General features: G+C 35.5%; 1 long non-coding RNA gene across 1 annotated transcript; it reads right to left on the bottom strand.

Moving 5' to 3' along the window:
* Positions 1-1,409: 1,409 nt before the first annotated feature.
* On the bottom strand, positions 1,410-3,221 carry LOC128265509 (uncharacterized). Its single transcript, XR_008268879.1, has 3 exons — positions 2,829-3,221; positions 1,937-2,047; positions 1,410-1,661 (listed from the first exon to the last, which is right to left on the bottom strand). It is a non-coding gene; the product is annotated as an uncharacterized LOC128265509 (long non-coding RNA).
* Positions 3,222-12,220: the final 8,999 nt, after the last annotated feature.

The raw sequence follows: 12,220 nt of genomic DNA, 5'->3' as shown, positions 1-12,220 counted from the left end.
CAGTTGGCCTGCATTTGACGAATTTTCACGCGTCACGCATTTGCAGTGACCTCAGGGCTCAAAGGCTTTCTGCTCGGCCGCCAGTTTTGTCTCGCTTTTCAGGCTGTTTACACGGCCAGAGTTTCCAAACGGCAGGAACCCCGCAAACAATAGTTATTGATATACAAAATATCACCATGAAGGAATTGAGCATAGAGTATATATAATGCAATATCTATTGAATATTTTTTTTTTTTTGGTCCTATGTTTGAAAAGTAAAACAAAAACAGCAGATAAACTATTATGAAAATATATCAAAAATAATCGGTATTTTAATTATATAAATCTAAAATAATATATTTAAGGTTATTTACAACAAAAAAATAGTTTATCCCCAATTTATATGTGTTCAAATAGTTTTTCTATGATCCAAATAATTTTTAATTACTGTTGGTTTTGTGAGCTTAGTTATAATCGTTACGGTCCCTGCCAAAAAAAAGCAAAAAAACAATTCCGAAAATATATATAGCACATACCATTTTCACTTTATTCACCGAAACAGAGTGAAAAATATTTTAAATTGTAGAAAAAATATTGTAATATGCCATTTATAGCCTAAGATTTGGCTACTACTTAAACATATTGAGGCTTTTTATAACAAGAAATATTAAAATAAGTATTTGCCATTAGCTAGTTAATTTCATAAATCTTTTAAATAAATTATGATTAGATAATGATTATTTTTTGCTCAAAATAATACATTATTTTTGGTCAATTAAACAATACTCAAATAATAATCATTAAATTCTGATTTTTATGACTTATCATGATTACGGTCCCTATTGAAAAATGAATAAAAAGTTTTTGCAGCGTAATTTCCACTCAAATGACTTTGGTTTTAACTTACACCACAGCTTGGCTTGAAAAACTGGTAAAACTGTGGGTGTGAAATGTCTTGCGATATTGAAATAACAAATGCCTAAAAGGAAAAAAATCGTATAAATATATGTTCATTTCAAAAACAACCCAACCTATAAACATGAGTAATATTGTCTTTGTAATTTGATAACCTCGCATAAACGTCGCCTGGTCGTGAGTGTGAAATGATATTGGCTAGACCTGTGTTGTTGTTGTCTGGGAACCTCAATTCTTGGGCTGCATGGTGTTTATCCAGTGTGTTGGGGGTGGTATTGGGCGGTGGGCGGTGGGTGGCGGGTGGGTCGGCCGGCAAAGGCATCTTAGTTGGTTCTATCAACTCCATTGGCATCGTCATTTGGTGGCCGGCGTCGGCTTGCATGTACTTATGTCAACATGTGCATATATTTGCATTGCCCCGGGTGTCGCAATGTCCGACTGCGCTAAAGTTCTGGCATGATGGCCTTTTTCTGGCCTTTTTGAAGTTTTTCTAATGATCCGAAAATAAATCCATACTGTTTGCTAGACCTTTATTTGTAGTACAAATTGAGTAACACTTCAAGTGAATAACGTGATATATTTTTTTGCACTCGGCTGCGGTCAAAAGATGTTCCTTTCCATAGTGTTGGAACCATCTAACCTGTCGATCCGGCTGCTGTAGAGCTAGGTGGTGGTGGAGGAGCTCTGAATTGTTCTCCAGTGGAGTTGTGATGATGAGTGGCAGTCTCCAGTCCACGAACCAAACCCACTTCTGCCATGCTCGGTTGCTAAAAATATTTGAATTCTTTTAGACAATAGGACAGCAAACAACAGTTGATGACTGACTGGCATATTGAAATTTTAGTCAAAAGTATTAAGGTAGAAATTTTTTTTTAATTTAAACCCACTTGGGCAGCACATCATATAGCGTTTGGGCCAAATTAATTTACTGATTAATTTGTACAATATATAGCTTTCCGTTGTGCTTGCTTTTTTTTATAAATCTTAAAGTTATTTTTTTTTTAATACAAAATTTAATAAACCTCCACAAATTTAAACTCACCATCAGGCAGCAGCTGAGGGCCAAAAATAACAACAGAAAGAGACGCATCTTGGAGTTGAATGATGGGCATTGGACTCAAATACCTGGCTTTTATGGCCCCGCATTGTTTATCTTTGCCAAAAATAATGTATACAAATTGCTTGTTGAATTAGTTTGTCACATATAGTATTAAATTGGCGTGCTGATTTGATAATAATATTATTTCAACAAGTCCGCAGTTATCATGTGCACTGATGCTTTTATTTTCCGGTAAAAGACTATGCTTTGTTTGCATTTGTGTACAGTTGTTTGTATCCATTCGTAAGTATGGCATATTTTATTTAAACTTAAATTGTGAATGTTATTTTTGATTTGATAACCTTGACTGTGGAAATCAATGTTATTACAGTGAAAAAAAAAAACATTATTGAAAAATTACGGTGACTTTCGCAAACTCATAATTAAACTCATATTTTCAGAGCTTAATTTATATTTTAATTTTCGGGATCAGACGACTTAATATTTATTTTATAGCTGCCATAGAGAAGATCTTAAACTTTGTTGAAACAATTGTAGTTAAGGTTATTAAAAATGTACACGAATAAACTATATAGTTTACATCATAGATTTGCGGTTTTAAAATTTTTTATAAGGAATCTAAGGAGTTAGCTTTATCACAATTACTATTTTTAATCTAGCTTAAGTTTTAGGTGCAATTTGTATATTTTTTTTAACTAGCAGCTTTTTGTGGCTTAGTTTTAGATAATTTTAAACAGATAATTTATAAATAGTTCTTTAAATAAAATCAAGTATGGCATGGTTTTCAATTTATATATTATTTCTTGAATGAATAGTAAAAAATACAGGTATAAGTTATTTAAGTGGCCAACTGTAAAGTTATATTTTTAGCTACCTTTTGTCATCCATAATTGGCACCACTGAGGTCGAGTGGGCGTGGCAGGCGGCCGTGTGTGGGTGGAGGGAGGCAGCCGGAGCCAATCTGCATCAGACTACAATCAGGCATTGAGTCACGCACTCCGGCGTTAAGGGGTTAAGCGGGGGTCTCGGGGCGTATCAGGATGCTGCTGCTAAAGGGTTAATGTGGGCGGAGGGCCGTGGGCGGTACAGGGGCTGGCACCCATGAACACTACCATGTGCAACAATAACCAGCCGGCGGATGAATAAAACCCGAGACGCAGGACTTCAAGGATGTTAACACCCAATCTGAATTAACCCATGGCCCACTGATTAACCCCTGAACTTTAAATGGCTGGACATACACAAACATATTTAAGGTATTTCTGGGGGCACAATTTAATGGAGTGGAGTGGATAACAAAATGTATTTAAATATATATATTTGTATTTATGAATGAATGTTACACATTCTCCTTCGGTGTTTAAGAATAATTTCTCATCAAGTAATTAAACCATTTTCATATATCTTATATAATTGTACAAAATAGTTTTGCATTACTCAGCCAGCAAAACCTACCCACCGTGCTGTTTAGAAAGTACGCCTGTAGGGAAAGCAATTGATATTCAAATAACTTTACTTTACTGCAAATGCCCCTGCTTACACCAAAACTGTACTTTTTATTTTAATAAATTCCAAATGGCCTCAGCTGGTTCAATTCCGAGTAAATATCCAAATATTTCAACATTGGTTTCCTAATTATGTACATATTATATTTTCACTCATTCACTGCTTCTTAAGCTTATATTTGCGCATTTATTCAGTCATATTATTTCCCATAGCTACGCTAATTAAATGTTGACAGCATTTCTAGTTAAAGCCAATATTTTGCCCTGATAATATTGAAATGTTTTTGCATGGCCTTGCTTAATTTCATTTAATTTGAATGGCATTAGCACGAATGTCCTGTCATTAGCAAGCGGACTTGATCCTCCTTTGTGGTTTTCGTTGCAGGATTGCGAAAACCCGTAGTTTGGGTAATTCATTGTCCGGCAATTGTTGTTAGGCTGTGTTGTTGTCAAATCAATGCTGCATAAATATTTCGCGTTGACATTCGCAAAGCTCTGCCATTTGCATTTTTTTTACTGCAGTCCGGAGCTCGATTTTCGACACAGCCTATAAATTAGACTTCCTGAAAGGATAAATTTGTAATTAGGTTTGATTACGACTAGTTGGCAACGAAATTCTGTGCTGAAATTTTAGTACATGAAGGGTTTGAACTGTTTAAAACAAATTAGTTTGAACATTGTTAAGTTTCATACACATGTATAATTAGTTTCAGTAACGAATAGTAAGAAAGAACCAGTTTTCATAAAAAAATCTAAACAAAACTTTTAAAAATCTTGAAAAATAGACCGAAATCATGATAGATCTTATGATAATAGATACATAATAATCTCATTTAAAAAAAATAAGGTCTTGAATTGTATGTTACATTTGTTTATTTTTTGGCATCCTAAGCCCTGTTTTGTTCTTCTACAAATTTTTATATTATTTCAGGTCTTCTTAAATTCCACGCAATATGTTAAACATTTTTTTAATCAAGGAAACCATTGAATGTTATTTTTAATCCATGTTTTTTATGTATTTATTTAGAATATTTCCAGGGCCTTCAAGCTTCGATTACGGGCTTAAAAACCCAGTTGAGTGCACGATTTACAAACGTTTTGCATTGGTAATGAATAATAAAGCTGCATGAATCCCACATTCCATCCAGCAACCACCACATACATGGCAATTTGTCAAAAAGCAAAACTTGAATTGAACCAAACTAGAATTAGAAGTACATATGTTTGTGAATATGTAGGCAAATAAACTGAACGCACATGAATTGTTTTTGGGCTTATATCTGTTGAATATTCTAGCTGTTTTTGGACTCAAGTAATCGATAGCCACAATAAGCTTTGCATTTAAAGAGTTTATTTGGAATTGGCAAGATGCTCTGGATGCTGGACTGCATTTTTAAAATGCTAGACTTTTAAATGTTACTTTAAAGACATTTTTCAAACCTTACAAAATATATAATAGTTATATGTAATTTCTAGAGTTTTCGGTTGATTCTTTTTTATACAAATTACAATTTTTGAGTTGCTTTTTTTAAAAACTGTTGTCTGTATCGTACTGCGTATGGCGTAAAACTTAATGCAAAAAGGATTTTCAGTTTTATGTTTCCGCAATCGATAGTTTATTTTACGGCTTCTACTTTCGTTTGGTTAGTCCTTTTTTAATTTATTTTTTTTCATTTATGTCCGATTGTAATTTGCATTTTCAATTAGACCCTGTGTGCGTGAGTCTGCGGGTATTACTGTGGAAATGTTAGTAAATTTGATTTACAAATATTATTGTTGTGGGGGCTTTGCCCCGTTGCCAATTTAACCGATCAATCGAATTTCAGCTTTGGGGGCTTCTCTCTATTCGGAGAGATACAAACAGATTTAAATATGTAATATAAAGGGACAAAATGGCAATTGTAAAGAAATTGTTTTGAAAATTCTCAAAAATGATCATCAAAATCACTCAAAATTGTTCAAAAATCAGTATTCGAAATACAGATTTAAAGTGACTTGAGCACCGACAGTCTGTCTTAAAAAGTCAAGTTGTAGGTCAATTTTGAAAATTTTGGAAGAGGACAAATGATCATAGAAAATGCCCAAAGATCAAATGCAGCAAATTAATTAGGCAGTTTGCTTTAAATTTATTAATCGCCTGGATTTCACTGGCAAGCTTATTACACATTTTAGGCTATGTCAAAGTTCAAATCAATTAAATCGCGTTTAGCTGATAACTGTGGCCATATTGCAGAAGGCGACACAATTTCAAGTCAATTACAATCGCGTCCATAACGCTAAATTTGAATGCATTAATATCCAATTTCAGACTTTAAGGTCGGCACTTAAAGCGAGTGCGATTGGGGGATGATGGCGCAAATCTGTCACAATTAATGCCGCCAAAGTCGCTCACGATTCACGATTCAAGGGGCCTACGAAGTCTGGGACCCAGATGTTGGCATATTTACACCGGAAGTGCGGGGGTACGGGTGCGGATTTGTTTTTAAAGCGTGCAAAAGTTTGCCGCCTCGCCATCTCACACTCATTGGCGGCAGTGTTGGCCACTTTTCATTGCAAACCGAAGCTGAGTCAGGGCAAAATAAACGTGGTACCTTCATAATACCTTTTAACTTTTTTTGGGTCAAATATCTCGAAAATGTTAAGCAACACCAAAATAATGTTTCCATACGACAAGGATAAATATTATCACCCCTTAATTTGTGTTTTTATGAAAGAAAAAAAAACTAGATAAAAACTACATTTTAATGTGTGTATGTGGTCTTAGTCACAAATTACAATTATCAATTAAATTGCTTTAAATCATAATCACAAACTTACACCTTTAAAACTTAAAATGGTAACTTTATATTCAGCACATTTAATTTAATGTATAAAATGAATTGCTTATTATTTAGAAATGTAATTTTATTATTTTTATAAACCTTTCTTTTAATAAAACTTTTTCAAACTTAGAGTAAGCATTTCCAATCTGACAGCACTGTTGGCACCAAGAGATGGGGGGCCATTAAAGCCATGTTAATCGATTTTCTGTTGCTTTACACGCGCCTTTCTAACAGAGGCACACGCCAGCCACACCCTCCCACTTCCACCTCCAATTTTCCGCCCCCAACCCTACAATTTTCCCACCCAACCGCACACCCACACACACAGAAGAAAATAAGCAGGATGCTCCGTAGTGTTTCAGGTGACGCCCTTCTCGCTTAACGGCCGTTTTTGTGGGCGTGTCAGGCGGCAAACGCAAGGCGAAGTACTTTCGGAGCAATTGCTAATCGTCGGCCCCCAGAAATTTGTTATTGTTGTTGCTGCCAGGTATCTTGGGGAATGCCACCGAGGCTGTCAACTATAAGAATATACTCAAGGCGGATTTTTGACGATTAGCTGACAACAGCCAGCATTACCAACTAACTCCATTTAATTGGGAAACAAAAATAACTTAAAGGTCAAAAATTATCTTAGCCATACCTTAAAATGGTAAATTGTTGATCTGTTCTTGTTTTTACATAAAATACATTTTTTTTAGTTGTTTTGTTATTTTTCTAGGTTTTAAAAAGGACGGAAATATTTTTTTTTAGTCGTATAAATTCAGTATTATTATGAAACGTCTTAAATATGTTTCAAAATATTTTAAGATTACACAGTACTTACAGTTAAGAGTGTTAACATTTTAAACAACAACTTCACTAGAACATTTCATTAAGCTAAAAGTTGTCCGTCAATTTAATTGTAATAAGGAGGTGAATTCTTCCGAATCACAAATTGAATTCAATGAGAAATTGGTACACGTGTGGTATGTGTGATTTTGTTGCATTTTTCTTAATATGTTCTGTGTAGTCTCTTTTAAATCTACTTGAATATTTCCCAGAAACGAAATACACCATCCCATTTGATATATGCTGCATTCAACTTTACCGCTTACGGATTTGGGTGGCTGCAGCTGTAAAAGCAATGTTTAAAGTTATCCATCCTGTCGTTGACTCATTTCCCTGACTCACCGTAAGTGTGTTTTCCCAACTTTTCCGATCATATGTTTCGCCAAGTGTTTGATTTAAAGGAAAGTGCAACTTTGGCGGACGCCGTGTGGGTGTGAGGAAGTGCTTCTTTCTACACGTACGCACATTTTGCAAACTGCACTAAATTAAGGTAACTCCGTGCGGTTCCCCTGTTCGTCCATTAAAAGCCCCAGCTTCCGCTTCCGCTTCTGCTTCTGCTTCTGCTCCTCTCCTTTCGGCCATGTTCTCTGTCTCTGTTTAAAGTGTTGGCCCGGCTAAGCCAAAAAACTAACTTACACCTAACTAAATGACAAAGTTTTGCTGGAACACCTCCACAAACACACAGATGCAATTGGGCAAGGGTGATGTAAAGTAAAAAGTGAAAAGGGGTGAACGCGAGGTAAAAAGATGGTTAAAAGGGGTCTAAAGTGGGGCCAAAAGCAGCGAGGAGTTGGTTAGACTGCGGACTGGTAATATAAGGTAAACATTTCTTTCTATCCATATGCGAGCAGCTTGAATAAGTGCCTCTGTATGTGTCCTGCCGCTTGTGCTTCTGTGAGTGTGGGTGTGAGTGTGGGTGTGAGTGTGAGTGTGTTACCACATGCACGGCAAAAGGCACGCGCTTCCCTCACTCACACACACGCACATTAGGTAGCAGCGGAAAAAATTACACAAAGAGAAAAGTCCAAATCAGTCTCAATATTTTAAGTTCATTAAATACCATTCATATTTCGTAAACCATTCATTTCTTATCAATACTAAACAAAAATCGTTATGTAAATATTAACATATGATATATTGGTCCGATTTGGCTCGTTTCGATTTATATACTATTTGCAAATTTTGGCAAGCCGAAGTTTATATACCCTAGCAGCTATTGCGAAAATTTAATATTCCTAAAACATCTGAATTTCGATTTATATTCGTATATTTGTAAAAAAGCATTAAAGCTATGATGATTTTTAGCTGAATTTTTCGATCGTTCCCATGGCAGCTAAATGACATTGTTTTACGATTTTAATCAAATGTAATCCTTAAAATTAAAAAAACAGCTAAGTTACAATTTTTTGTCATAATAATAGGTATTTTTCACTGTACTGGTACTGATTTTTGTAGTGCTGAATGTTGGGAGTTTTCCCCTGTTTTTCTTTTTATTTTCTGGTGGCTACTACTTTTGCCACTACTTTAACCGCATAAACGAATGCTCAGAGCGGTTGTGCATATGTATGAGTTCATTGTGTCTGTGTGGGTAGGTGGGGGATGCTAAGGGGCTTAGGGGCGTGTCTGGCCGCCCACGGACGTTGCAGTTACCGTTACCGTTACCGTTACCATTACCGTTGGCACTGTTACTGCTGCTTGTTTGGTGTCAGCTAACCGGATGGCCATGTTTTGGTTTTTTGTTATTTGCGCGACACACACAAACACACACACACACCAATACCCACACATATGCGTTTGTGTTGTAACAGGCATTTTTACACATTTACAAGTTGCCACTTTATATTGCATAATATCAGCAAGTCTCTACATGTGCCACCTGACTTTTTTACGGACCTCTTTACCCCCTTGTTTTTGTTCATTTTTTTTGTGTGTATGTCAAGTAATTCAATAATTACGCTCTTGACATAATATTCGTGTGGCATTTTCCGACTGCGTGTGCGTTCGCGCGTGTGTGTGTGTGTGTGTGTTTGTGTGTGAGCGGCTTGAGAGTTGTGGCTGGAAAAGTCACACGCCGCTTAACAATTAACCCACCGCCTTTTGTCCCGCCCACTTTGCAAATACACACCCGACACACAGGCACGTGACATTGTGGTTGAGCATCAAACAAAAAAAAGGTGAGAGAAAGCAAAAGAAAGTAGGGAGAAGTGTGGCATCTCATATATGTCAGTTTGCGAAAGTTACGCAATTTACTTAGCAATTAAATTGGGTTTTTAACTTTAAGTTTGGCAAGGGAGACTTACTTAAGCGTTTCAAGCTAGTAAAAAAAAATTAAATAACAATTCAAATTTGTAAAATGGTAGTGATTTTCTGGGATATTTTTTCCAAAATTTTTTAAGTGAAAAAATAGATAGAAAAAAAATATTTTAAGCTTATACGGTTAATATTGTTATACCGTTTGTTCCTCTTTTGAGAGCTTATGGCATTGATCTTAGAACGGATCGACTCTAGATCGACTCTCCTAAAGTTGCTGATTAAGAATTTATATACTTTATAGAGTCGGTTTAAGAACCTTTTGGACAAAATTGAATGAATGATTGCATGTGGGAACGTTTGTCCGTGGTTGTATATAAAACATTTGTTTTTGTTTCCTAAATGCTTAAAATATTATTCATTTAATTTTTAAATAATTTTTTTTATTAATATTCAATTTTTATAATTCACTTTAATCATTGTAAATCAATTATTTAAATAGCTTTGCCGAATTAAACAACACAATTTTCTATGAAGCAAGTGAAGTCTCTTCCAAATAACTTTTCTATGATCTTCAAAATAACTTTTATATGCTCATATTTTCGAAAGCCACATTCAGCCTTTTTAATCAGATAGAATAAGTATAAGATAAGTTTTGATAAATTTAAAAGCAGTGAATGCTACTTTCTTCGCATTGGATCATATATTAGCAATTTTAAAGACCAGTTATTTATGGCCTTTAACTTCCATTTTGAGCCTACGATCCTTAGTCACTCATCCGTTTTACTGGGGAATGGAAGCATAAATACGGCCAGCAAATTTTCAATTACTTGTTTGGGATAATATTTTCGGGAAATGCAATTTGTCTGACTAACTTTATTCATTCATTTTGGACTAGAAGTTGCTGCAAGCGCACGAGCACACAGATACGCTCACACAGATACTCCCCCACACACACACACACTGCGGGCAAAACAGCAGCTATGAATGCACTTTTATGTCCTGTTTTCCTGTCTGTGTGGCTGTGTGTGTGAGTGTGTAAAAGCGCATGTTTGCTTGTGTTTGTAGTTTTGTTCCAAAAAACAAAAGTTTTGCAAAACGAGCAGAAAAGGAACGCACCATGGACAGAGGTAACAAACACTCGTATATGTTTTCCTCTCTATCGTTGCCTCCTTCACTTTCTTTCACTATCCCCCTCTCTTTCACACCTTCTCAATCCTTTTCTGTTCGTAGGACTAGTGTTGAGGATGTGGTTTCGAAAGTACGTTTTCCAAATGAAAAATTTTCGGAAATGTTATCACAAGAATACAAGAATATAATAAGATCTAGTTTTATCACCTTTTTAGCTTAAAAAAAGGTTTTTTTTTTATCAATAATTGATTCTAACATAGTTATTTGTAAAAAATTTGCTTTTTTAACAATACAATGTAATGTTCTTTTAAAAATGATCTCATAAATTTATTAAATACATTTGTATGAAACCAACGGTTTTTTTTTTTTCTGTTTTCAGCCATTTAAAGATGTTACCAGTTATGGCTTATAAATACATATATTTTAATTGAAATGTTTTTAACATACTTTAAAAATATAATTTAAAAAATTCAAAAATGACTTTTATGCCGTTAAATGTTTTTATTGTCAAATTGTGTAGCTTTTCCTAAAACATGATTTTATCATTACTATTAAGTTACGTTTTTTTTTAGTTGCTCAACACTGATTAAGACGATCACAGCGGCGACAGTGGCGGCGGTTGTTTTCGCGCTTAAAGCAATTCGGCCGCCTGCTTTTGTTTGGGGCATGCCCGTCCCGTTTCAATCCCACCTCGACATGCCACGCCCCTACTTTTGCCTACGCCCCCGCACCCCTCAGAAATACACATGTACGTACATATATACTTACGTCGCGCGAGTTCCCTTTGACGCTATGCACGTTTTTTATCCGTTGAAATTGTAAAAGTTTTGTGATTTTTCCAGCGCCCTTTCGGCGGGCATTGTCAGCGCTGTTTAAATGTTTACTACACTTGAAAAGATTTTCAAATCTAATACATGCTTAAAAACAAAAGTTTCGTTTGGTTGCCAATTTGAAAAAAAATAAATGTACATTAAATGTATTTATTATTTGGAGAAAACATTATTCCCATATAAATAAACAGATGAAGAATATTGGAAATTTTGTTTCCAAAACTAAACACAAAAAAATAGAATGTCGTTAGGTGTCAAATATTTTAAGTAACACATTGGAAAACATTTTTATCAAAAACTTCTTGTTTTAATTTTAACAATTATTTGTATTGAAAACTTTTGTTAGTTAAGAATTCGGAAGATCTGCAAAGAATGAAGTCCATTGACCAAAAACGTATCGAAGTAGTATAATTTTTTTGAGTACATCTTGGTGTCCTCGACATGTGGCCCAGGTTGTTTTTATTATTGTCGGTGTCGCGTCTAATTTCTGTTTTAAATACATAATTGATATTGCTGGCAAAAGTTGCAAATTGCGCTTTTGGCTGCTGCTACTAGTGCCGCTGAATAATGCACAAATGCAATTTGCAAGTTGAATTGTGTGTGTGGTCGCTCTATTTTCGTTGGACTCGGTCACACTGTTGGGATCCAATTGCGACCCCCAGATGGCGCCAGTTGGACCGTCGATTCCGGCGTGATTTATGTCCGGCAGTTATCGATTGTCAGTTAGCATTTATGAGCCACCTGAACAGCACTTTGGGGGATTGCCGCAGTCGCGGCTTAGGACACCGTTCCCGGTCACCCTGTTGCAAACTTTTCGCTGGCCATAATTTCGCCCGGAGAAAAACTTTCGTCCAAGTGGTGGACAAACATTTTAATTGAAACGCTTGGTAAATAAATTAA

The sequence above is a fragment of the Drosophila gunungcola genome, unplaced genomic scaffold (assembly GCF_025200985.1).
Source record: "Drosophila gunungcola strain Sukarami unplaced genomic scaffold, Dgunungcola_SK_2 000127F, whole genome shotgun sequence".
NCBI classification, from domain to species: Eukaryota; Metazoa; Arthropoda; class Insecta; order Diptera; family Drosophilidae; genus Drosophila; species Drosophila gunungcola.
Note: the sequence above shows the minus strand (reverse complement) of the source record. Positions and strands in the feature narration are given on the sequence as shown.